General features: G+C 40.6%; 1 protein-coding gene across 1 annotated transcript in view; it reads left to right on the top strand.

Moving 5' to 3' along the window:
• Positions 1-6,508: 6,508 nt before the first annotated feature.
• Positions 6,509-23,212, top strand: part of LOC146614159 (uncharacterized) — a 124,031-nt gene continuing 107,327 nt past the window's right edge. The window contains exon 1 of the mRNA XM_085378090.1: positions 6,509-6,563. The gene's annotated coding sequence lies outside the window, so the exon portion shown is untranslated. The remainder of the gene's footprint in view (positions 6,564-23,212) is intronic.

The following is a 23,212-nucleotide window of genomic DNA, read 5'->3' as shown; positions in this document are numbered from 1 at the left end:
GCTCCATACATGAGTGGGGCCCAGAAAGGAACAGGCAGGAACACCAAAGGGGCAAAACACCTCCTTCTGATAGAGCAGTCACTCAAGACTGTGAGACCAAAGTGACTCTCCTGTGAACTACCTGGATTGATTACAAGAAAGCCTGTGATTCAACGCCCTACACATCGATCCAGGAACAGCTAGAACCATACAAGATCAACAAGAGCCTAAGAGCTTTCATTAGGAATTCGATGGGGACATGGAAGAAAACCCTAGAAGCCAACTTCAAGCCAATAGTACAAGTCGCCATCAAGTGCGGGATTTACCAAGAAGATACGTTGTCCCACTGCTGTTCTGCTAATTTTTAATTGTAAAAAAAAGTTGGCCCATCAAAAAAAGTTTGGGAACCACTGGGTGAACTGGAGATTCTCATTTTGTTAGGCCTGTTGCTCCCTAGAGTGTACTCCATGAGAGCTGGCACAAGCTCCAGACCCCCATCTCAAGCTTGAATTGGATGAGCAAAAGAAAATAGATGAATGGAGGTTGTATTTCAATCAGAAAAATGAAACTTAGTGAATCCCAAATATTTCGTATATAGTTTTTGATCTCAGTACTCAGTAGCAATCTGAGTTTTGGAAAAAAAAAATTCCAAATGAGATTATTTCTGATATTATGAGTTGTTGTAGGTGTTTTATGTTGTCCCATCTCAAATCACCAAAGTTTTTAAATTTTCAGTTGTCTAGTCTGGTAGCTCCAGCTTGGCTAAAAATGTATGATCCAAAGGTTGCACATATAATGTTTGCTGTGAAATTTTTACTTCTTACAGTACCGATCAAAAGTTTAAAACCACTTGAAAAATGGCAAAGAAAATCATGTTTTGCATGGTTGGATCTTAACAGGGCAGAGCTTCAAGATGCAACAAGAAGAAATGGGAGTGAGATATAACATTTTTTGGAGCATGTAATTTATTGAAAACAACACTTAAACTGAAACAGGCTGTTTTACAGCTGATCAAAAGTTTAGGATCACACCTCCAAAAGAAACCCTGTGAACCCCCAAAACAAAAGTTCCAAACATGAACTCAGTAATGAGTAGCTCCACCGTTTCTATTGATCGCTTTAAAAAATTGTTGCGGCATGCTTGATGCAAGAGATTCCATGAGGTGAATGGGAACATTTCTCCAAGTGGTGAAGACAGCCGCATGAAGGGTATCTAAAGTCTGGAACTGTTGTCCGTTTTTGTAAACATCCCTTGCCATCCATCCCCAGGGAAACACGCAGGGTGGTCCAAAGGATCACCTCCTGAAGTTTCATTGTTCCGCTGAAGGAAAAAGCACCCCAGAACATTACGGCACTCCCTCCACTGTGGCGCATAGAAAACATCTCAGGTGGGATCTGCTTGTCATGACAGCAACGTTGGAAACCATCAGGGCCATCAAGGTTATATTTTTTCTCATCAGAGAATAAAACTTTCTTCCACCTTTCAGTGTCCCATGTTTGGTGCTCTCATGCAAAGAGAACAGAACAGTCAGCTCTGTGGCGTTCAAGGAGACGAGGCCTTTGAAGACGTTCTTTGATTTTGAAGTCCTTTAGTCTCAGATGCCGTCTGATGGTTATGGGGCTGCAGTCGGCACCAGTAATGGCCTTAATTTGGGTCAAGGATTATCCAGAGTCTTAATGGATACCCAATTGGATCCTCCAACTCAGTGCTGGTGAAATTATTTGGGGTCTTCCACTTGACTTTTTTGTTCCATAACCCTCAGGATCATTTAAGAAATTCCAAATGACTGTCTTACTGTGTCCCACCTCAGCAGCGATGCCGTGCTGAGAGAAACCCTGCTTATGCAGTTCAACAACCCGACCATGTTCAAAAAGGGAACTTTTTTTTGCTTTTGCCATCAGAATGTCATGACAGTGTGACTACCTGACAGAAAATAACAATAAATCCACATATCTGCACAGTTTTGGCCTGTTAAACACATGTGATCTTAAACTTTTGATTAATAAAAAATAATAAAATAAAAATCAATGACTGAGCATGAATATCTCAGAAACTAAAGATAAAAGCCTAAAATTTTCACTGGTCATTCTTACCATAGAGCAGAATCGAATCAGTATCTGTAATTTGGGGCATACTTAAAAAAGCTTACAATTTCACAGCAATCATTATGTATATCTAAACTTTGGACCATAAAATTTTTACAGAACGGACAGAAATATCAGAGAAAGCACAAGACTAATGTCAAGGATCAGCTGCAGTCAAAATAAAAACCTACAGTGAGCCATAACCAACCACATCTTGTATTTACCTATTTGCCTCCCTGTTCCTCACCCATGCTTTACAGTCTTCACTTCCCTCACCCTCTTTAACCCAGACACCCCCTGTGTAGCCTCGCCCCAAATCCTTTCTCTTTTCTAAATCTCCTTCCTACACAACCCAGACCCTTTCAATGCTGCCAATAATCAAACCAGCTCTCCTATAATAACCTTCAAATGTTTTTATATAATGCTCCAAAAACAGCAAATGTGCCATTTTCATGACATATTACTTATCATTATCCATAGATAGAGAGAATGCTTCCATGTGTCCACTGTGTTTTGTTTAAGCCTTCATATAAAAGTGATTTTATGCGTGAGCCAGAGTGTACATGGTATATCCACAGAATTAGTGTGTCAATCCCTAAGTTAAGCCTCAGCACTGCAGGGGTTCACTCTTTATTTAGGTCATCAGATGGTTAAAAAGTCAAACCCCTCCAGATTGGTGCAAACTGAAAAAAAGACTGATTGCAGCTCCAACAACTGGTCTGTGTTGCCTAAATCCTGCATGGGCCCTCATATTCAGAGGTGGCCACCGACTTTTTGTTTGTTTGTTATGCAGGATTTGATAGCAGATTTTATGCTGAACTCCTTTTGTATGATTATCTTCTGCATCTGTATTAAAATGATCAGTAGTTGAGCACCAATAACCAGGACATATGCCTGTGGAAAAAGGAGCTAGTTTTCAAGCCAAACTTCGTCTACATGGAACTTTACAATCATATTCTAAATACATGAACAGAAGCATCAATATATTACATTGTTCACGACAGAGTGAGAGATGGGGTACATCCTGCACAAGGTGTCAGTTTATGACAAGACTACCATAGAGATATGTTGTTTTTACAGATTCTATTTCTGAATAGAATCTATTATTGAATTATTCCATGTATAAGGAGCATTGTAAGTGAGTGAAGTGTGGTGGTTTTTAAAAGCATTGCATGTATTTATTTTGATAATGAATCAGTTGATATTATTATTATTGTCTTGCATCCCCCCCCCCCCCCCCCCCAATAAAATTATGAATTATCTTGCATAAATAGGCTGTTGATTTTCTTTACTCATTTCAGTTATTACCAGCAAAATACTTGCATGTTTAATCATCTGGGAATCAACCCAAAATTACTCATTTAATTAGACAGAGATCTTTGTCAGTGCTGTGTTGGTGTATTGCAATCAGAAGCTGCCTTTTATCTGCTAACATCAAGTAGCTACGTTAGAGAGCTGTATACCATAAACTGTGTGGACACGAGGCAGAGACGCACAGACTTATGTTGCTGGAGCACTGGGTCACTGTGCTCACACCCCTGGATGATGCATGGTACATGGACTGGTATTTATATAGCAGTTTTCTACTCCAACTGAGCGCTCAAAGTGCTTTTTACTTCAAGTGACTGTGAACAACTGTGGCTCAATATGTACAGCTTATTGTGTAGAGGTGGAGGAAATATAAAGAAAATCACCTTAAAACTGAACTAATATGAAAGATGAAACTTTTCGAGTGTACCCGGCTACAAATATGCTTTTCAAAGAGTATTGTATCATGGCAGCCTATGATCGCAGACCAACCCTTGGAGCCAGCCTCAAGTGGCACCTGGAGAAACTGAAGTTTTTGCTGCATTGGCACTGGCTTCATATTTCAGCTGCAAAGATTGGTTGTCATTGATGGCGACTTAGACCTCAAAGGAGGACCTTCAATTTAGAGTAACTAGATAACAGTACTTGTCATTAAACTGCAGGAACTCCAACTGAATAGTTACTTAACAAATTCATTAAATAAAAGCTTTTATGATATTTGAATTCTGATGATGTGTAAGAGAAGGGCTCGTTGCACAGTGGCAGGAAGAGCAACTTTAAATGTCTTGTCATGTCTTTTACTTTTTAATGAGAGGATTTTAGGAATGGGACAAAATGAATAAAACTGTGCAAAAAGAAGTGAGATGGAAGAATGATACAGCAGAAAGGAAAGAGAGAGACTTCAGCGGATAGATGGTGTGACAGATTGAGTTTCGGTAAGGCAGGACCAGAGATGCTGATGATAGAAAGAGAGGAGGGGGGATGATGCACATAGACAGGGACATTACATAACACTTCATCAGAGCAGAAGAGGAAAAGGGAGGGTAATAGGAGGAGAGGCTGTGAATGAGAAGAAACCACTCCTCTATTCTGCAAGAACCTTGAGGCCATGCCCCCTGGTTTGACCCATCAGGAGTAACTACAGTCGAGAAAGGAAAACAGAAATGGATGAGTTCAGAACAGGTTTAAAGCTAGAACTTTTTACTTTTTCAAGGATGCCCTCCTGATAATCACTCAAAATTTTATTTGAACAAATAAAATTTGTTTTTTTGTTTTATTAATACAAGAACAGATCAAACTGGCACATGTATTATTGATACGATACTAATCAGTATTTTATGTGTAATGATGTTATTTTTGAATCAACAATGAATAATGAAAGAACTGCTATTATAAACGTTTCTCTCAGCTCTTTTGGGGATAAAAAAAATGTGTGTCTCCAAATGGATAAAAAAGTTCTTTGCAACCCACCTCTACCCCCAACATCACTTGCCATACTGTTTCTGACTTAATCAGTGTAACATATCTGTTGTCACTGATACCTGCTCTGTTTTGTGCTGGGTCTTGCTATAGCTCTCTGGCTTTCAACATGTGAATCTGGAGCTATGCCACCAAACAAAAATTACTGGCAATTCTGGAACTGACTGAAGCAAGAATATGCCGATTACAGCAGCTACTTTTATTAATGAACATATCAAGTTCTTCATTTCATTTATTTTATTTCATCATTTCATAACAATAGATGAGATTATGAAGTAAGTAATAGATAGTGATTGGTGTCAGATGAATGGTGCCGCCAACTGTGATGAATATATTCATAAGAACAGTCAACAATAGGCGCTAACAAATCCTGGCTTAGGGGATCAGTTAGGTACATGTTGTTATCAATCATATACAAAGATTGGACATGATTATTAGTGTCTGAATTGAGTTAGACTGGTGGAAATACACAATTACTTTCTGCAAGGAGAGTTCTATAGGAACTTTGTTACTTTGATACTTTGCTTGTTGACCATTTTTGTGCTTGTGTATTGTAAACAATGTGTGTTATTTGGAGATTACAAACAAACTGCACTGAATCAAATGGAAGGCATAATCCTAGATAATCCTATAGAAACCTCTGTGTCCCCCAGCAGCCACTCAGTCCTCTGGTTCGCTAGCAGCTCACACAATCATCTTAACAAATGTGAAAATATTAAAAGTTAAAGGACACAAGGCAGGCAAAGCTGATGGAAACTGCAGATCAAAAAGATAATTTCAAACATTTTATCACAGAATATCCCATGTACCTGGGTAACCTGAGTCTAGAATGTCCACTAGCAACCAACACTAGCTACAAAGTGAACTAGCCCTCTTTGTTAATGGGGTTGTCTGAGAAATAATATGACTTACTGCATGGTTCAGCCCATGCAGAAGGTTTGTGGTTCAGTTTTAATGAGTGAATATTAAATATTTTTATTCTTCATTATGGTCACTTATAGCACTAATATTAGACTTTAAATTGAGAATTTCAGAAACCAAATGTCCATTTTTTATATACAGTCTCTGGTTGCTGTGTATGTCTCTTAATGTCAAGGATAATTACATTTATAACACAAGATTTAGTTGTATGAAATTATAATTCATTTTCATATTTGGGATTGAAAAATACATCTTGTTGAAGAAAAAAAATGCATATTGAGCAAGTAGCTTACTTAAGAGACTTCTTTCATCACGTTAGAAATTACAGGACAAAAATATTCTCCCAGAACAACTTTTTATCGTCCCTTTCCCAGAAGGAGAGAAGCAAAATGCCCTCACACATAAAACAGCAACCAGAGCCCCTCAATGTGGAGACCAACGGTTGCATATTTTTCTCTAATTTGTCACCCACTGTACGTGTTTTCATATTAACACGCTCCCCCTGAGATGTACGATTAAATCTCTAAATAATCAAGCCAAAACAAATAGCGCTGTCACCGGCGGTCCGTAAAGGCGGCAGCTTCCCCTCCCGCATGCAGACTCTGAAGACTCCTCGCTTGACGCTCCAGGCTCCTGATTGGTCGAGCTGTTCGGGGGAAGGGGCGTGGCTTGCGTCTCAGTCCTGGCACCAGTTTGCTCTGCAAGCACCGAAAGGTGGAGAGATTTTCCCCATCACACACTCTTACTGTCAAACACACACGTTCAGCGAGAGACTCGGGACGCATCCACACGGTGAGTTTCACTGTTTTAACGTGATTCGGGACGTGTCATCGCGTTTTCTCTGCATCCTGGCGATGCGCCAGCCTCGCGTGGGCCTTTATAAATGAAATGTAATTGGTGCCATATTTATATTCAGGTCTGCAGGCTGCAGTGGCACGGATGCAGGCCTATATTTAGCTTATGATATGGCGGAATCATAGTCGGAGACATCGCTGTGCGCGGTGTTTCCCATCCCAATGGGGAGAGGATGGTGGGCGTGTGAGGAGGAGAAAGAGTCGGGGTGGCGGGGGGTGAGGGGGGTTCAGTGTCTCATGCAGAGGTCCGTGGATTCTTGTCTCTTTGTTATGGTGGTGCCGCAGAGTCGGGATGATACACCCCTCCTGCTGAAAAATCACTACAAAACAGATTCCTCCGATAGTCCTGCTTTGGCTCCTCATTAGTAAGCCAAGAGTAATTGTAGTGGTCTCAGTGCAGTTAGCCAGCACCTCTGTCATTACAATATTCCTACATGGGACCGTAGTAGGTTTTACACGATGTTTATCTCTATAGTGAAACAGATGCATCTCCAGTACAGCGAAGGCCTTGTTATATAAAGAATAGAAGAGTATCTGATTTTTATACATAGTACCCCCCCAGTCGAGACACATACACACTTACACGCACAGACACACTCTGCATGCTGTGTGTGTGTGGATTAGAGCGCATTGTTTCGTCTATGCTCATTTTTTCTCCTCTAGGGCTCTTTCTGCCTTTTCTCTATCTCACATGTGAACCGCATTGAGCTACAGGACTGTAGACTGTCTGTGGGAATACTATGGGAAAATGGTTGTCTCCATTCTGCACTCAAAGTAGAAATGGATTGAAGGTTCAAGTAAACGGTGCATATCTGCTCTGTGTGTGATAGCTGGAGCCAAAGAAGCTACATGATGCAATGCTGAGTAAAATCTCTAAAGCCGAAGAACGTGGCTGCCCCGTTACATAAAGTGGGCATCATCTGTAGCCTGGTACACGGTACAGAGCATATGTCACTTTGACATGCTCAGTGTGTTTGGGGAGACAGACATCTGAAATAATGTACTCTCATTACACCAGTCAGACTCATCTGACACTGTATTTCAAAGTTGTTGTGTGTTTGTTTATAACTGACATTTCATTAAAAACAGATCGCTGTTTCTGTTTGATCAGTTATTTATTTGCTCTATAGATTGTGAAGATGCAGAAAATCGTAATGTTTAAAAAGGGGAAAAGACTTTGCCATTTGATTGATAGTCACCATGGCCACCAACTCATTTCCAGAGGTTTCTCATATCACTTTATTGTCATTTTGTTGCTGATTATAACAACAACAAACTCATACTACAATGTCACTGCTCCGCATTATCATCTTAAAATTATTGTATATAATATCGTTCAGGTATTTTAATATTGTGATATTGTATTTGACTTAAAAGAGGTTGATGGATCTTTCTTTTCTGTGTTCTGAGTTAAAGAGGTAATTAAGCAAAGTCACATTTGCCAGTATTAACATATAATAAATGGACTGGTTCTTAGAGAGCGCTTTTCTACTCTACTTGAGCACTCCAAGTGCCTTATACACCTTATTCACACAAGCACTTTTTTGGTGTCTAAGTGCTTTCTATCTAACACTCTGATCAGTGTATTAGGGACAGGCCACTTGGGTTTCAGTATCTTGACCAAGGACACTTTGGCATGCAGACTGGAGCAGCCAGGCATCAAACTACCAACCTTCCAATTAGATGGCCTGTTCTACCTCCTGAGTCACAGCCACTCTTGTATGTAGTCGTAGTCTAAAAATGTAATCCCCGAGATCTAAATAGCCCTAAAGCTGACCCTTAACTACAGCATGTGATTTCTTATTACTAAGACTTGGAAGAATGATTATCAAAATTGTTCTTGGCAATCAGGAGAACCCCCCAAATATTCTAACTGACATACTTTAGGATTAAGTTTATGACAATGAGCAAAGACTGTCATTTAATCTGAAATGACTTAAAATGTCCAACTCACTGAATTGTGAGAACAGGCCGAGTACAATATTTGTATCCAAAACGACCAAAACTTCCAGTGGCTTATTAGTTAAACTGTTCTCATTCCAATGGTGTCATGTTTGGCTGTTTTGTCAAAGCCCCTGGTGTCTCACAGCCCCTGGTGTCTCACACATAGGCGTAAGATATCCTTTGATGATGGTATTATTGGATGCCAAAGGCAAATGCTAAAAACAGGACCAGGAGACTGCAGTTTTTATCTCTTCTCACTTCTTAGCTTTAGGCACCAACACTGCTTACTTAGGTTTAGAAAAAGAACTCTATTTGGGCTAAAACAAACCCATTCAAAGTGTTAACTATGCATGCTAAAAAATAAATGATGCTAAAAGGATAGCCAGTCACCTCAAATTTGACAGTAAGGCTACGTTCACACTGCAGGCGAAAGCGCATCAAATCCGATTTTTTTGACCCTATGCGACCCACATCCGATCATGGTATGACAGTGTGAACGGCGCAAATCCGATATTTTCAAATCCGATCTGGGTCACTTTCGTATGTGGTGCTGAATCCGATACATATCTGATGTTTTAGAAAGCGACTGCTGTTTGAACGGTCATGTCGCATTAAATCCACCTTTTACGTCACCGACACAAGACTGAAGCCAATTATCAGCGCCAGAGAAGACATCGCGAACGCTTCCTGGCCATCCAGTGTAGATGTCAGTGAAACATACTATTGTACATACTATTGTTTGAGTACTTACGATTGTTTTTTTTGTACTTTTTATATTTTACATTTATATTTATTATTGAAACTTACACCAAGGGAGTGGCACTCCAATTTCGTTGTACTCTGTACAATGACAATAAAGGCTATTCTATTCTATTCTATTCTAAACTGTTGGGAAGACAACGTAAACATTTTATTTGTACTGTATAATCTGCAGATTCTGACAGAAATCTGCAGCTATCCTTGGAAGCACCGCTCCTCTCTTAAACAGCAATAAGGATCATTATTAGGTTATTTACATTATTATGTAAATAACAAAATAACTTAAAGCAAAAATTGGGAAACGTAAAGTCCGAAGTCTTTATATTAACGGCCATCAGTCAAACAATACTGTTTGCTCTGGGTCTAAACAGAGCGTGTTGTGTGTGACATCTTCTTTTGCGCATGCGGGCCGCTTTGAGCGTTCACACTAGAGCGCGTTTGCTGTCGCATTTTATTTGTAGTGTGAACGAGCAGACAAAAAAATCGGATTGATCAAAAAATCGGAATTGAGCATTAAGACCTGCAGTGTGAACGTAGCCTAAGAGACCTGAAGAGTGTATATGTGATGAGTTCAGATTAAAACTGAGCTCAGATATTCTAAATCTTTGCAAACAGGAAGTAATTTTTGTAGGTGAGAGTGCAGAGAACTACACAGTCCAAGTAACCGCAGAGTAGCAAATCAGGAGAACATCCAGATTCCAGACCAGGTGCATGAAAATTCCAGATCATGAATATATAAATGAAAAAGGCATGTCAGTTCAACTCCTTTGACTCCTTGAATGTTTGAATCACAGAGATACTAAATGTAAAAAACGTAAGGCCATTTTTTGCCTGAGACTGCTGGCACAGAAGCTAGATGGATTATCAGAGATGTTTTAATGCATGAGCGTTGTAATGATGATGATGCCATAATTTCTGCCTCAGGGATTGGTGGGATTACATCCAATCCCTCTCAAAGGGATCAACCAAGTGGCCCGGAAGTCAGCAGGCACCCAGCTACAGTGGGGCAAAAAAGTATTTAGTCAGCCACCGATTGTGCAAGTTCCCCCACTTAAAATGATGACAGAGGTCAGTAATTTGCACCAGAGGTACACTTCAATTGTGAGAGACAGAATGTGAAAAAAAAATCCATGAATCCACATGGTAGGATTTGTAAAGAATTTATTTGTAAATCAGGGTGGAAAATAAGTATTTGGTCAATAACAAAAATACAACTCAATACTTTGTAACATAACCTTTGTTGGCAATAACAGAGGTCAAACGTTTACTATAGGTCTTTACCAGGTTTGCACACACAGTAGCTGGTATTTTGGCCCATTCCTCCATGCAGATCTTCTCGAGAGCAGTGATGTTTTGGGGCTGTCGCCGAGCAACACGGACTTTCAACTCCCGCCACAGATTTTCTATGGGGTTGAGGTCTGGAGACTGGCTAGGCCACTCCAGGACTTTCAAATGCTTCTTACGAAGCCACTCCTTTGTTGCCCGGGCGGTGTGTTTTGGATCATTGTCATGTTGGAAGACCCAGCCTCGTTTCATCTTCAAAGTTCTCACTGATGGAAGGAGGTTTTGGCTCAAAATCTCACGATACATGGCCCCATTCATTCTGTCCTTAACACGGATCAGTCGTCCTGTCCCCTTGGCAGAAAAACAGCCCCATAGCATGATGTTTCCATCCCCATGCTTCACAGTAGGTATGGTGTTCTTGGGATGCAACTCAGTATTCTTCTTCCTCCAAACATGACGAGTTGAGTTTATACCAAAAAGTTCTACTTTGGTTTCATCTGACCACATGACATTCTCCCAATCCTCTGCTGTATCATCCATGTGCTCTCTGGCAAATTTCAGACGGGCCTGGACATGCACTGGCTTCAGCAGCGGAACACGTCTGGCACTGCGGGATTTGATTCCCTGCCGTTGTTGTGTGTTACTGATGGTGACCTTTGTTACTTTGGTCCCAGCTCTCTGCAGGTCATGCACCAGGTGCCCCCGTGTGGTTCTGGGATCTTTGCTCACCGTTCTCATGATCATTTTGACCCCACGGGATGAGATCTTGCGTGGAGCCCCAGATCGAGGGAGATTATCAGTGGTCTTGTATGTCTTCCATTTTCTGATGATTGCTCCCACAGTTGATTTTTTTCACACCAAGCTGCTTGCCTATTGTAGATTCACTCTTCCCAGTCTGGTGCAGGTCTACAATACTTTTCCTGGTGTCCTTCGAAAGCTCTTTGGTCTTGGCCATGGCGGAGTTTGGAGTCTGACTGTTTGAGGCTGTAGACAGGTGTCTTTTATACAGATGATGAGTTCAAACAGGTGCCATTCATACAGGTAACGAGTGGGGGACAGAAAAGCTTCTTACAGAAGACGTTACAGGTCTGTGAGAGCCAGAGATTTTCCTTGTTTGAGGTGACCAAATACTTATTTTCCACCCTAATTTACGAATAAATTCTTTACAAATCCTACCATGTGGATTCATGGATTTTTTTTTCACATTCTGTCTCTCACAGTTGAAGTGTACCTCTGGTGCAAATTACTGACCTCTGTCATCATTTTAGGTGGGGGAACTTGCACAATCGGTGGCTGACTAAATACTTTTTTGCCCCACTGTAGGTATAGTTAACATTTTTGCATCATTTGTAAGGCAATAGGCTTTTCTGGGCTTTTCCACTAAACCAAGCAAACAATATCATTGTAGAGCTTGTCAAACCTTGACTACATATATAAATCGTTTTACAGTGTAGCATTGACAGTAATAATCAGTTGTTAGCTGGAAATGTGTAAGCTCTGTTGTCATTCAGTAAGTCAACAAGTCAGCCAGGCAGAGCTAGTACTGTAGAGATACGATCTAATCATGTTGTAGTTTCTCCAGGCGATATCATAGGCCTGGCTTGTAAAATAAGATAAGATGACCTTTATTAGTCCCACAGGTGGGAAATTTGTTAAAATGTAAGAATTATGTAAAAAATGTAAGATTATGTAACAAAACATGGAGTTATCTCATAATGTTTGTGCCCAGCATGAAACCAGGCGATATGAAGAGTGATAGCATTCTGTAGCCATTAGGTTTTTCTGGAACTTTAAAGAAAATCTATGGACTACAAGATGAACTTCATTTGTTATCCAAAACTATGATGTTTCCTATTTTTTTCTGTTAAGTAAAGAGGAATGGAACAGTGGAAAAGATGACTAGATTACCAACAGTTAGTGGTCTACAAAAAAAGTAGTAACGGTTGTAAATAATATTGCTAATTATTAAAGTCCTACGGTCAGGAGGAGTCCTAGGTAAGGAGCTTCTGGAGTTAAGGAGTTTTCCTTTAACTCTGGGCTTCCGTACACCTCTATGGAAATTTTACCCTATTGTAGCAATTTGTTTAGCTTTTCAGTTCAATTCAATTAAGTTTAATTTATGTAGTACCAAATCACAACAACAGTCATATCAAGTTGCTTTATATTTTAAGATAAGGACCCTACAATTTATAAAGAACAATCCCAATGATCAGACTGTGAGCAAGTACTTGGCGACAGCAGGAAGGTGAAACTCCCTTTCAACAGGAAGAAACCTTCGGCAGAACCAGGCTCAGGGAGGAGCAGCCGTCTGCCACAACTGGATGGGGGTGAGGGGAGGAAAACAGGACGAAAGACGTACCATAGAAGAGAGCCAGAGTTTAATAAGAGCTAATGATTAAATGCACAATGTGTAGTCCTTTCCAACTGATTGCTGTTCTATCTCTAAACACCCATGTTTCAAGGTGCACAAGGGATGTGTATTCACCAAAAACGTTTGGGTAACACAAACACCAACCAGCAGTCAAAATAAGCAACTAGCTGTTGAAAATAGTGTGAATACTAGCTGAAATGTCAGACCAAATAACATTAATAATAAGGATAAAATTACCGTAGGTAAATTATCAGATAATGAAACAGCTAATGAAAGATAATACTGCTTTTTGTATGCTGGCTTATAAGCCCTTGGTTTGTGTGACAAATTTGGGTTTACAGCTTGCTGCATTGCTTTTAAGTGACAACACAAGTCAAATAATGCAGCTGTGTTACTCACACATGGAAAATAAACTGTCTATCAAATTCCACAAACTTTCATCTTGACGCGTTTCAAAACATTATGTTAAGACTAACTGTAAATCCACTGAAATGGAAATTGTGCTTGCAGTCTCACTCCTGCTTAGTGATGAATTCACAGTGAATTAACTTTTCATTAATTCTATATATTTATAAGTTTCCCCCCTCTGAATATTTTAATGTTATCCAGTCAGCTTTTCACTTTGCTAATATATGGATCCACACCAGTCACTTTGAGAATTCCTCTAAAGACTTTCAGCAAACTTCACTATACTTCATTTATTATTGAAACCAATTTTATTGCCAGATTGGGGACAAGGTGCGTTAACTTCCCTCAAACATTTATTATGTCTGATGAAATATATCAGTCACTGAAAGAAACATTATTGTTATGTAGTGTTTTAATCCTGCACACATGTTATCCGCTACTGGAAATATCAGGTTATGTGCTTTGATTGTACTGTTATCTTCAAATTATTTGGTTCATGTGAGGATTGGTGAGGAGGTGACCATGTTAAGCAGTATGAACATAGACCTGGTGCTGCTGCCTTATTTGTGGTTACCATAGTGATCTGCCTTGGTTAAAAGTGGATCACATTAAAGCACTTTTCCTGCTTTGTGAGACAGATCTTTTAAGAGAAATGTCGTTGCTAAATCTCAAAATAAACAGCTCAGTGCATTTTTAAAGGTTGATTGATAGCTGTAACTTCAAGATGGAAAGAGCAAAGAGCTTAATTGGTCAACCTCTAATAGTTAGCAAGACAGCAGTTCTTCTGTGAGGACTGTCAGTTTGCTTGAGGGCTTGGCGTTGAACAAAAGTGCTTCAAATGGGAATGCACACCAGATAACACTGTGTATGAAACCTTTAGAACGGGAAAGGCCGGTGTTGTATTGGATGTTAAAGTACTTGCTGTATATGATGATCAGTCCCTGTTACATCCAGGGTATCCAGTGGCATCTGTGCATTGACGGATGGGTTAACATTATAGATTGCATTTAAACAGAGCCTTTAGGATTACTAATAATACCATTACTAGTAACTCAATTATCCATTTACTAATTTACACATCATGATCTTTATCAGATCACACAGATGAACTACTTAAATGTGACCAAGCTAAATACCAACAGATATCAAGCACAGAGCAAAAATTATTGTCCATGTAGCCTTTGGAGTGAGCCAACTGTACAGTAGAGGTTCAGTGAATAGATCAAACAATGGCTTCAGAGGCAACAACAAAGGTCAGTTTTTCCTGTGGAGAAAAGAGGCGGAGATTCAAATCAGACCTGACATCATGTGGCAGTTGAACCAGGAATGATGGAAAACACTGTGTCCCTTTCTCATCTTCATATTCATCCTTCTGAGAGCTTCCATTATTATGTGTTCATGATTTGAAATAAGCAAAGGTTATTTCTGTCCTACTGAGCTTAAGATCAGACCAGCCATCAGCCAGTACAGCAGAGCGAGGCAGGAATGAGTATAAAATGTCCCCTTCATTTAAAGCATCAAAACATGCACCCTGCTCCCAGGATGTAAGCAAGAGTTCATTATTTAAACCCAAAGTCTGGAGTGCAGTCACAGTTCATCCCAGTTAAATGTTTGGGTGCAGAAAAATGTTAGCTGCTCAAAATAAGTTGAAATTTATCCAATCCTTCCATATCCATCCAGTCACAATGTTTATTTTTAAACAATAAAATAAACAAATCTCAGTGGTCCGAAACGCAGTGTATTCACTGGCTGAGTCATCCCTAATGGCTTTTCAGTTAAATGGAACCGCAGTTCTGAATACAAAAGGACACATGAACTCAATGTAATTGTTCCTCAAACTGAATTCATTATCAATCACATGTCACTAAGCACACGCAGTATGCTTAGATGAGTGACTACTGTGTTGTCACTCAATTAGCCGAGTCCCATTTTGAAGCCTAAGATGAGCATTTTTGCTGTTGCTGCTTGTTTTTGCAAACAGACGTGATGAATTGATCTGATAGTGAAACCACACATTCACTAGCTATTGATTTGTGACCTCTCAGTCACAAGCTTGGTTTGATGTTTGACATCATATGACAGAATATCTCTTGAAGTTGGATTGCAAACTTGGAAACTTTATTGGTAACTACTAGCCTAACACAAAGACATTTCTTATTTGACTGTCAACTGCTTAGTTTAAATGTATCAAGCTTTCATTTATGAAAAGATGAATGTGACTATGGCCATTTACAGTTCAACATTTTTACTTTTAGACTTTACTAGAGTAGCTTTGCATGACTCACAGTTCAAAATAAACCTTATTCTTACTCTTGGTACCATTTCTTAAGTAATCATCCATCTAAAACAAGATGTTAAAGCTCCCTTTTTTCCTCTCTTTAGGCCAAATTCTTGCTAGTACATAACATGTAGCTGTGCACACAAACTGGCTGTCTTAGCCATATCCTCTCTTTTGACATCATACTGAACAAAAAAGTAAAAAAAAATACTGAGCCAAGTTTTTACAGTCTAATGAGCCTCTGCTTTTTTCTGCTTTTTGCTATTTGTGCATACATCAACCTCATTATTAAACCTTGGCCATGTTTAAAACGAACCTCCACCACTGAATCAGTATATATGTCTCCAGAAAAAAAAGCACAAGCATAATAGTCCCACCTTAATGGACCAAGAATGAAAGAAAGTAACAGAAACAGTGCTCTGTTGAATGAATGTGTTACAAAACACAAAGAAAAATCTATGAAATCAGAGTATGATCACAGCAAGAAAAAAGTGAGATGGAAAGATACAGTATCATTTCATGCAGATCAGTTTCCATTTGTTCTCCTCTATTCAACTTCACCAGCTCATATCATCTGTGCACTTCTTGTTTTCTTGAGTACCTTGACAACTCACACACACACACAGAAACTGAAACACAACACAAAGTCACACTTGACAGGTTTGCGCAGTTAGTAATCTGGATTTAGCTGACTTGTCTGCACCTACCCTCATATACTGGAACGTGTGTGCGTGTGTGTGTGTGTGTGTGTGTGTGTGTGTTATCAGTGGTAATATAAACTGCTGCTCATCAGAGACAGTCTGTGCATGTATGTGTGTGGGTGTGTCAGAACTTGTGCCCATCAAGGAGGAGACAGTGAGGAGCTGCTGAGTCACCATGGCGACTGGCTGGGCAGCCATGACAGGATTTTGTTAACACGTTTTGATGGCATGAGTCTGAAAAACAGAAACCTTCTTATATCACTGATATGATGTTTTTGTCCTGATTCTTTAATCAATGAGAATGGTTCTTTATAGTTACCTATAGGGCTGCCACGATTTGTCGACTAGTCACGATTACGTCGACTATCAAAATCGTCGACGACTGATTTAATAGTCGACGTGTCGTTTGAAACTTTGTAAGATCACAAAAGACGCAGGAATAAGTGGCAGGATTTAAGAGTGTAATAACGGACTGAAACAGAAGATGGCAGCATTGCATGTACAAGGATGTCACCTACCGTTAAACCCCGAAGAAGAAGAAGAAGAAGCAGCTGTGTCCCAGAATTCATAGCGCGGCCCAGCGCAGTTTCCAACAATGGCGGCAGCTAGTTAGTTTTAATGTTACTCTTATTCTTCTTTCTGGGTCACAAAATAAACGTTTAACATATTTTCAGGCGAGAATGTAGCTGTGTAAACCTCAAATATCTGCTCAGTTTATCAGGACACCACATATTTTCAAAAGCGCTCCGACGTTTTCGGAGACATCTGTTGCCCACTAGCTCGTTAGCGAGCCGGGGGCTAGGCTAACTAGCGCCGTGAGAACACCGGACTCCCCACAAATCGTTTTCAAACCCACCGCTGTCTTTCGCTACTCAGGTTAAATATATATGAGTCACTTAGATAACTTAAAATGTTATTGTTTGGCTTTTTTTTTTTTTGTATTTTATTTGTTCCTGAGTAAATCAGTTTGTCTGAGATTAAAGTTATAGTTTTTGCACAGCTGAATAAACGTCAAGCAGACAGCTGATTATCAGAAGTGTGAGATGCTCCAGAATATACTCCAGTGTCCTGTTATATTTTAGATAGCAAGGAGTTTATTAAACTTCACCGAAACAATCTGCAAATTTCATAAAAATTTAACAAACTATCATCTTGTCTTTACTTTTAGTGAGCACATACCTTAAACACTTAAAGCTGTAAGCTAATGATAGTTATATAAGAGCAGATGCTGCTGGTGCAATAAGCTGTAGTTTTACGTCTAATGGATGATGATCTGATTAGTCGACTAATCGCAAAAATAATCGGTGACTAGTCGACTATCAAAATAATCGTTTGTGGCAGCCCTAGTTACCTACATGTTTCCTGTTTTCATATCACATTGTTTTCCTGCTGTCTGGACCAGGGTTTTAATAGTTTTGCAATTTTCATTAGTTTTTATTTTTATTTAGTTTTGACTTCAGATTTTCAATTTTATATCAGTTTTAATTAGTTTTTACCAATTGTTTGCTAGTTTAGTTTAGTTTTTATTTTTTTGAAAATCCTTAGTTTCAGTTTAGTTTTGATTAGTTTCAGTTATAGTTTTAGTTGTGTTTGCAATAATTAAGTGTAACAAAATCCCAGTTTCATCATATCAGTCATTCTCTTCTGCTTATCCTTGGGTATGTTGCTATTCCAGCTACCATACCCTGCACCCTGGACAGGTCGCCTGTCTGTCGCAGGGCTAACACGCAGAGACAGACAACTCACATTCCCACCTATGGGTTCTTTAAATAAATAAATAAATAAATAAAGGCAGATGAACAACCATTGATACCAGGCAACTATAAAATGTATATCTTGGCCCCAATGAGACTATTAACTCTTGCGGCACCGGGTGTTCGTAATTTTGGTTCAAGTGAATTGATAAACTTTTTGAAGGCAATTGACTCACACAGTTATGTAGATGTCCCCGTCCTGTTGTCTCGGGATGCATCATGCTGCCTTGCCTGGGGTTAGCTTCTGTTTCTGGGGATGAGGGTTGAGTGTGCTCCCTTACCTTCTCAAGGTAAGCTAGGTTAGCCTTCTTGTGTGAGCTTTTCAAGTGCACTTTAAGGTTTGTGGGATTTTTTTCCTTTAGAAATGTCCCTCATAATTTGTCTCTTTCCACTACAAGACACTTCATCCAAAACACAGTCATATTCAAAGTAATCCCAAATTGGACTCTGGCGCTTTCTCCCGACTTTTCCTGACATGATTCTGCGCGTGGACGGAGCAGCAACACAGACGACTCGACTAACGTACTGCCACCTGCTGGCATAATGAGACAGCAAGAAAAAAATCTGGAAACTTAACTTCATCTTCACCCTTGACTATTGTATGACACACACACATCAATGAAAACTAAACACATTTTTGCTATAAATTCAGTTAATTTTAATTAGTTTTGTGAACACTCATTACAGTTTTAGTTAGTTTTCCTTCTTTTGTTTTTATTTTTATTTCCGTTAACGAAAATGTTTTTTCACTTCTAGTTTTCGTTATTTCATTAGTTTTCGTTAACGATAATAACCTTGGTCAGGACCATGCGTTTGTCACACCAGGTTTTATTAAAAACATAAAAGGAGAAAAGCAAGAAAACATACGTAGTATGATGAAACCACGATTGAACTGGTATTTCTTTCAGAGTCAACATTTCTAAACCAGTTAATGGACTCTCAGACACATTTCAGCTCTCTAGATTACTTGCTCCCAATTAAATTAGGGAACATATTTATCCTCCACATCTGCCAGCTTTGTCATCTAGCTGTTGAGAGGAGCTGCCCTGTCATTGTGGGACAGATCCCTGCTTGGCATGTAACCACGCAGATGAAATCGACTTTGTTCACCGAGTAGTGAGTGTGGATGAGCTCCTTCTATTTCCCTAAAGCTGCACATAGCAATTTGTAACTACTTATTAGAACTTATTTAACCTCAGATGTTACTCCTTGCTGTGGAGTCATCATTCAAATGACTTGCTTCACATTAGATATACAGTAGTTGTTTGATCTTTCATTAATATGAAAGTTTAGATCAGTAGAGCTTCAAAATACATATGTGCATTGTGTTTAGATTGATGATATGGCACCATGTGGTTAGTCTCCAATAGAGATTTGCAGCTGTGATGGTGGAAGAGCATACAGCCCACTGTCCCTTAACAGACGTTGTTGTTTTTTTTATTACTTTGAGCCAGCTGTTTTCCTACTTTAAGGTACAGATACATCAATCAAGTCATGTTTAGTTCCATCTGAAATACACACCTTGTCTTAAGGTATTTGATGTCACTAGTACAAATCTCATACCAGTGTTAAATGAGTTTATGTTTTGTTCCATTTGCCTTTTTGTTTTTTTGTTTTGTTTTTTTGTGCAAAGTGCAAATCTATATGAAACAGGTCGATGGAGATGCAGCCAGGATTCAAATTTGGTGGAATGCAATGTCAAACCAAATTACAGTGTCCTTCTTGATCTTAGATCTGGAAAATGACAATAAATTCAGTACACACATTTTCCATTATTCTTTTTTCTTATTACTCCTACTTTCAATGTCATGGAAAGTGCTGCTACAGCAGCGATGTGCTCCTCTACTTTTTTGTGAATGAGCCTGGATGCACAGATGTGTATGAATATATGTGCTATGTTGACTCATAAAATCTCATAATAAACCAGAATCCTGAATATAACCATGTGTTGGTAACTGCACTTAATACTGTAGCTACAAATATTTGTGGTCTTCTAAGCCAAACAGAAGTGCAAATGCATATGATTTTTTTGCCATTTTTAGCCACCAACGAGCACAGTGAATGTGGGAAAGTGTATCTCCCCGGGGCCACTAACCTCTCCATTCACTGCTGTTACATCATTAGCACAGATTTAGATATTGTACTGTGAGTCATCACAGAGCTGAATTGACCTACAGCTTAGCTGAAAACTGACTTGTATCTTTCTGTGTAATGAAAACAAGTGTTTTCTAGTCTATGGTGAGATGATAACTTGACCAGATGTGTAACAAAATCAGAACTGTATTCATTCCAATTTTGTAAATCTATTTTAACCCACATACAGATGAGAAGTGAATGAAAAAAAAAAATGGGGGCTCGTCCCTTTTCGTTCGTGTGATTGGTTCGTTTCCTTTTTGCGTTTGTGGTGGGGGGGAAAACGTCGTGCGCGAGTTTTGCGGCTCTGGAGTGCGCGGATGCGGTTGGGTGTCTGCGGAGTTGTGTTTTCCTTTTTCGCTTTGCTCGTGATGTCGTTTGACATGGATGATTTTGCGCAACGTCCCTCCATTGAAAAGTTGGAGCGGTGCACAAAAGCAGATTTGTTGGTAGTGGCTAACTTATTCGGGGTGGATGTTCCGTTGAATGCTAAGAAGGCGGAAATTAAACACTGTTTGGTGGAGAGACTGGTGGACAGGGGAGTGTTTGGGGGGCAGAAAACTCCTGCACCAGGAGGGACCACCTCATCAGCCTTTGGTTCGAGTTCTGCATCCGCATTAGGAATACCAAGGGATTGTGGTCGGTATAAACAATCACAGGCGAGGGACTGCCACCGACACATACACCTCGAAATGCTGCAATGCGAACAGCAGAGAGAGGGCCTCTTTCTCAATCGTGCTGTACCCTCGCTGATGGACATTGAATTTCGTTGAGAAATAGCCGATTGGGTGATCCACACCATGATGGTCTTCCTGCAGCAATACGGCACCTGCCCCGTTTGCACTGGCGTCCACTTCCAACTTAAAAGGGCGTGCAAAATCAGGGGCGGCCAGCACTGGCGCACTGCACAGGAGAGTCTTAACAGTCCAGAACGCACTCTGACACGCAGAGGTCCACACAAAAGGTCTCAACACACTAGTGAGGCTAGTGAGAGGTGCGACCACGTCCGCGAAGTTTTGACAGAAACCCCGGTAGTAGCCCACCATGCCGAGGAAACGGCGAAGCTCACGCCTAGTCTGAGGGGCGGGAAAATCCAGTATGGCCTGGATTTTGGCCGAGATAGGGCGCACTTGCCCCTGACCCACCTGCTTTCCTAAGTACGTCACCATGGCTTTACCAAAATCACACTTGGCGAGGTTGAGGGTGAGGGATTCCCTTTCCAAGCGATGGAACACATCAGTGAGTGTCTCCATATGCTCTGACCAGGTGTCTGAATAGACGACAATGTCATCCAAATACACTTCACACTTGCAGACGCCGCCCAGCACGATATTCATGAGCCGTTGAAATGTGGCGGGAGCGTTGCGCAACCCGAAAGGCATGACAGTGTACTGGAGAAAATGGTCAGGAGTAACAAAAGCAGAGATTTCGGCCGCACGTGATGTTAGGGGAACTTGCCAATAGCCCTTTAACAAGTCCAGCTTGGTAACGAAGGTCGCAGAACCGACCCTATCAACACAATCCTCCATTCTGGGCAGAGGATAGGAGTCAGGCTTGGTCACACTGTTCACCTTCCGAAAATCTGTACAAAACCGTGGGGTCTTATCCGCTTTAGGCACTAGGAGACATGGGGAACTCCACGCACTAGAGCTAGGGACAGCAAGACAATTCTCCAACAGATAAGAGACTTCTGTCTGGAAAAGAGCACGCGTAGTGGGATTCACCCGGTAGGCATGCTGTTTGATTGGAGGATGGTCCCCCACATCGATATCATGCTCCAACACGGTGGTACAGGATGGAGTGTCCGAGAAAAGATTAGGATGATTTTCAATCAACCGACACACGTCATTTCGGACATCATCGTCTACCCCAGTTAAATGTGACCTTAAATCACGTAGGATTTCAGAATTCCTAAGTCGTGCGCAGCCCACAGCACAACCGAAAACCAAATCGTCACCTACTGGGTCATACCGAGTTTCGGAAACCGGCACCCCCACAGTCGCAACTGTTGACACACCACCAGCAAAGTAGGGCTTCATCATATTAATATGACACACACGGCACTTTTTCCTTCGCTCTGGGGTGTCGATGACATAATCCGTGTCACTCAATTTCGCCTGCACTGTATACGGACCACTGAACTTGGCCTGGAGGGAAGATCCAGGGACCGGTAAAAGTGTTAAAACTTTATCACCAACCTCAAATTTTCGCTGCACAGCCTTCACATCAAACTTCCTCTTCATCCTACCTTGTGTTGCACTGAGAGCATCCCGTGCAATTGCGCACGCTTTATGCAAACGCTCTCTGAAAGAGCTCACATAGTCTAACACATTTTCCTTAGGGGCAACAGTGTCGGACAGGAAGTTCTCCTTAAGCAATCGCAAGGGGCCACGCACTGTGTGACCGAACACCAGCTCAGCAGGGCTAAATCCTAACGACTCCTGCACACTTTCTCTCACTGCTAAAAGAAGCAGCGGCAACCCCTCATCCCACTCCTTTTGAGACTCAAGGCAAAATTTCCGCATCATCGATTTCAATGTCTGATGAAACCGCTCGAGCGCACCTTGCGACTCCGGATGATAGGCACTAGATTTCCGATGTTTAATGCCAAGTGACTGCAAAACCTGAGCAAAAATCCTAGACATGAAATTAGAGCCTTGGTCAGTTTGAACAGCTTTTGGTAAACCAAAAATAGAGAAAAAGTTTTAACACTTTTACCGGTCCCTGGATCTTCCCTCCAGGCCAAGTTCAGTGGTCCGTATACAGTGCAGGCGAAATTGAGTGACACGGATTATGTCATCGACACCCCAGAGCGAAGGAAAAAGTGCCGTGTGTGTCATATTAATATGATGAAGCCCTACTTTGCTGGTGGTGTGTCAACAGTTGCGACTGTGGGGGTGCCGGTTTCCGAAACTCGGTATGACCCAGTAGGTGACGATTTGGTTTTCGGTTGTG

Source organism: Diplotaxodon limnothrissa, linkage group LG18 (assembly GCF_057381915.1).
Source record: "Diplotaxodon limnothrissa isolate DT_005_m linkage group LG18, D_limnothrissa_male_GT1.1, whole genome shotgun sequence".
NCBI classification, from domain to species: domain Eukaryota; kingdom Metazoa; phylum Chordata; class Actinopteri; order Cichliformes; family Cichlidae; genus Diplotaxodon; species Diplotaxodon limnothrissa.
This window is presented reverse-complemented; position numbering and strand designations above follow the sequence as displayed.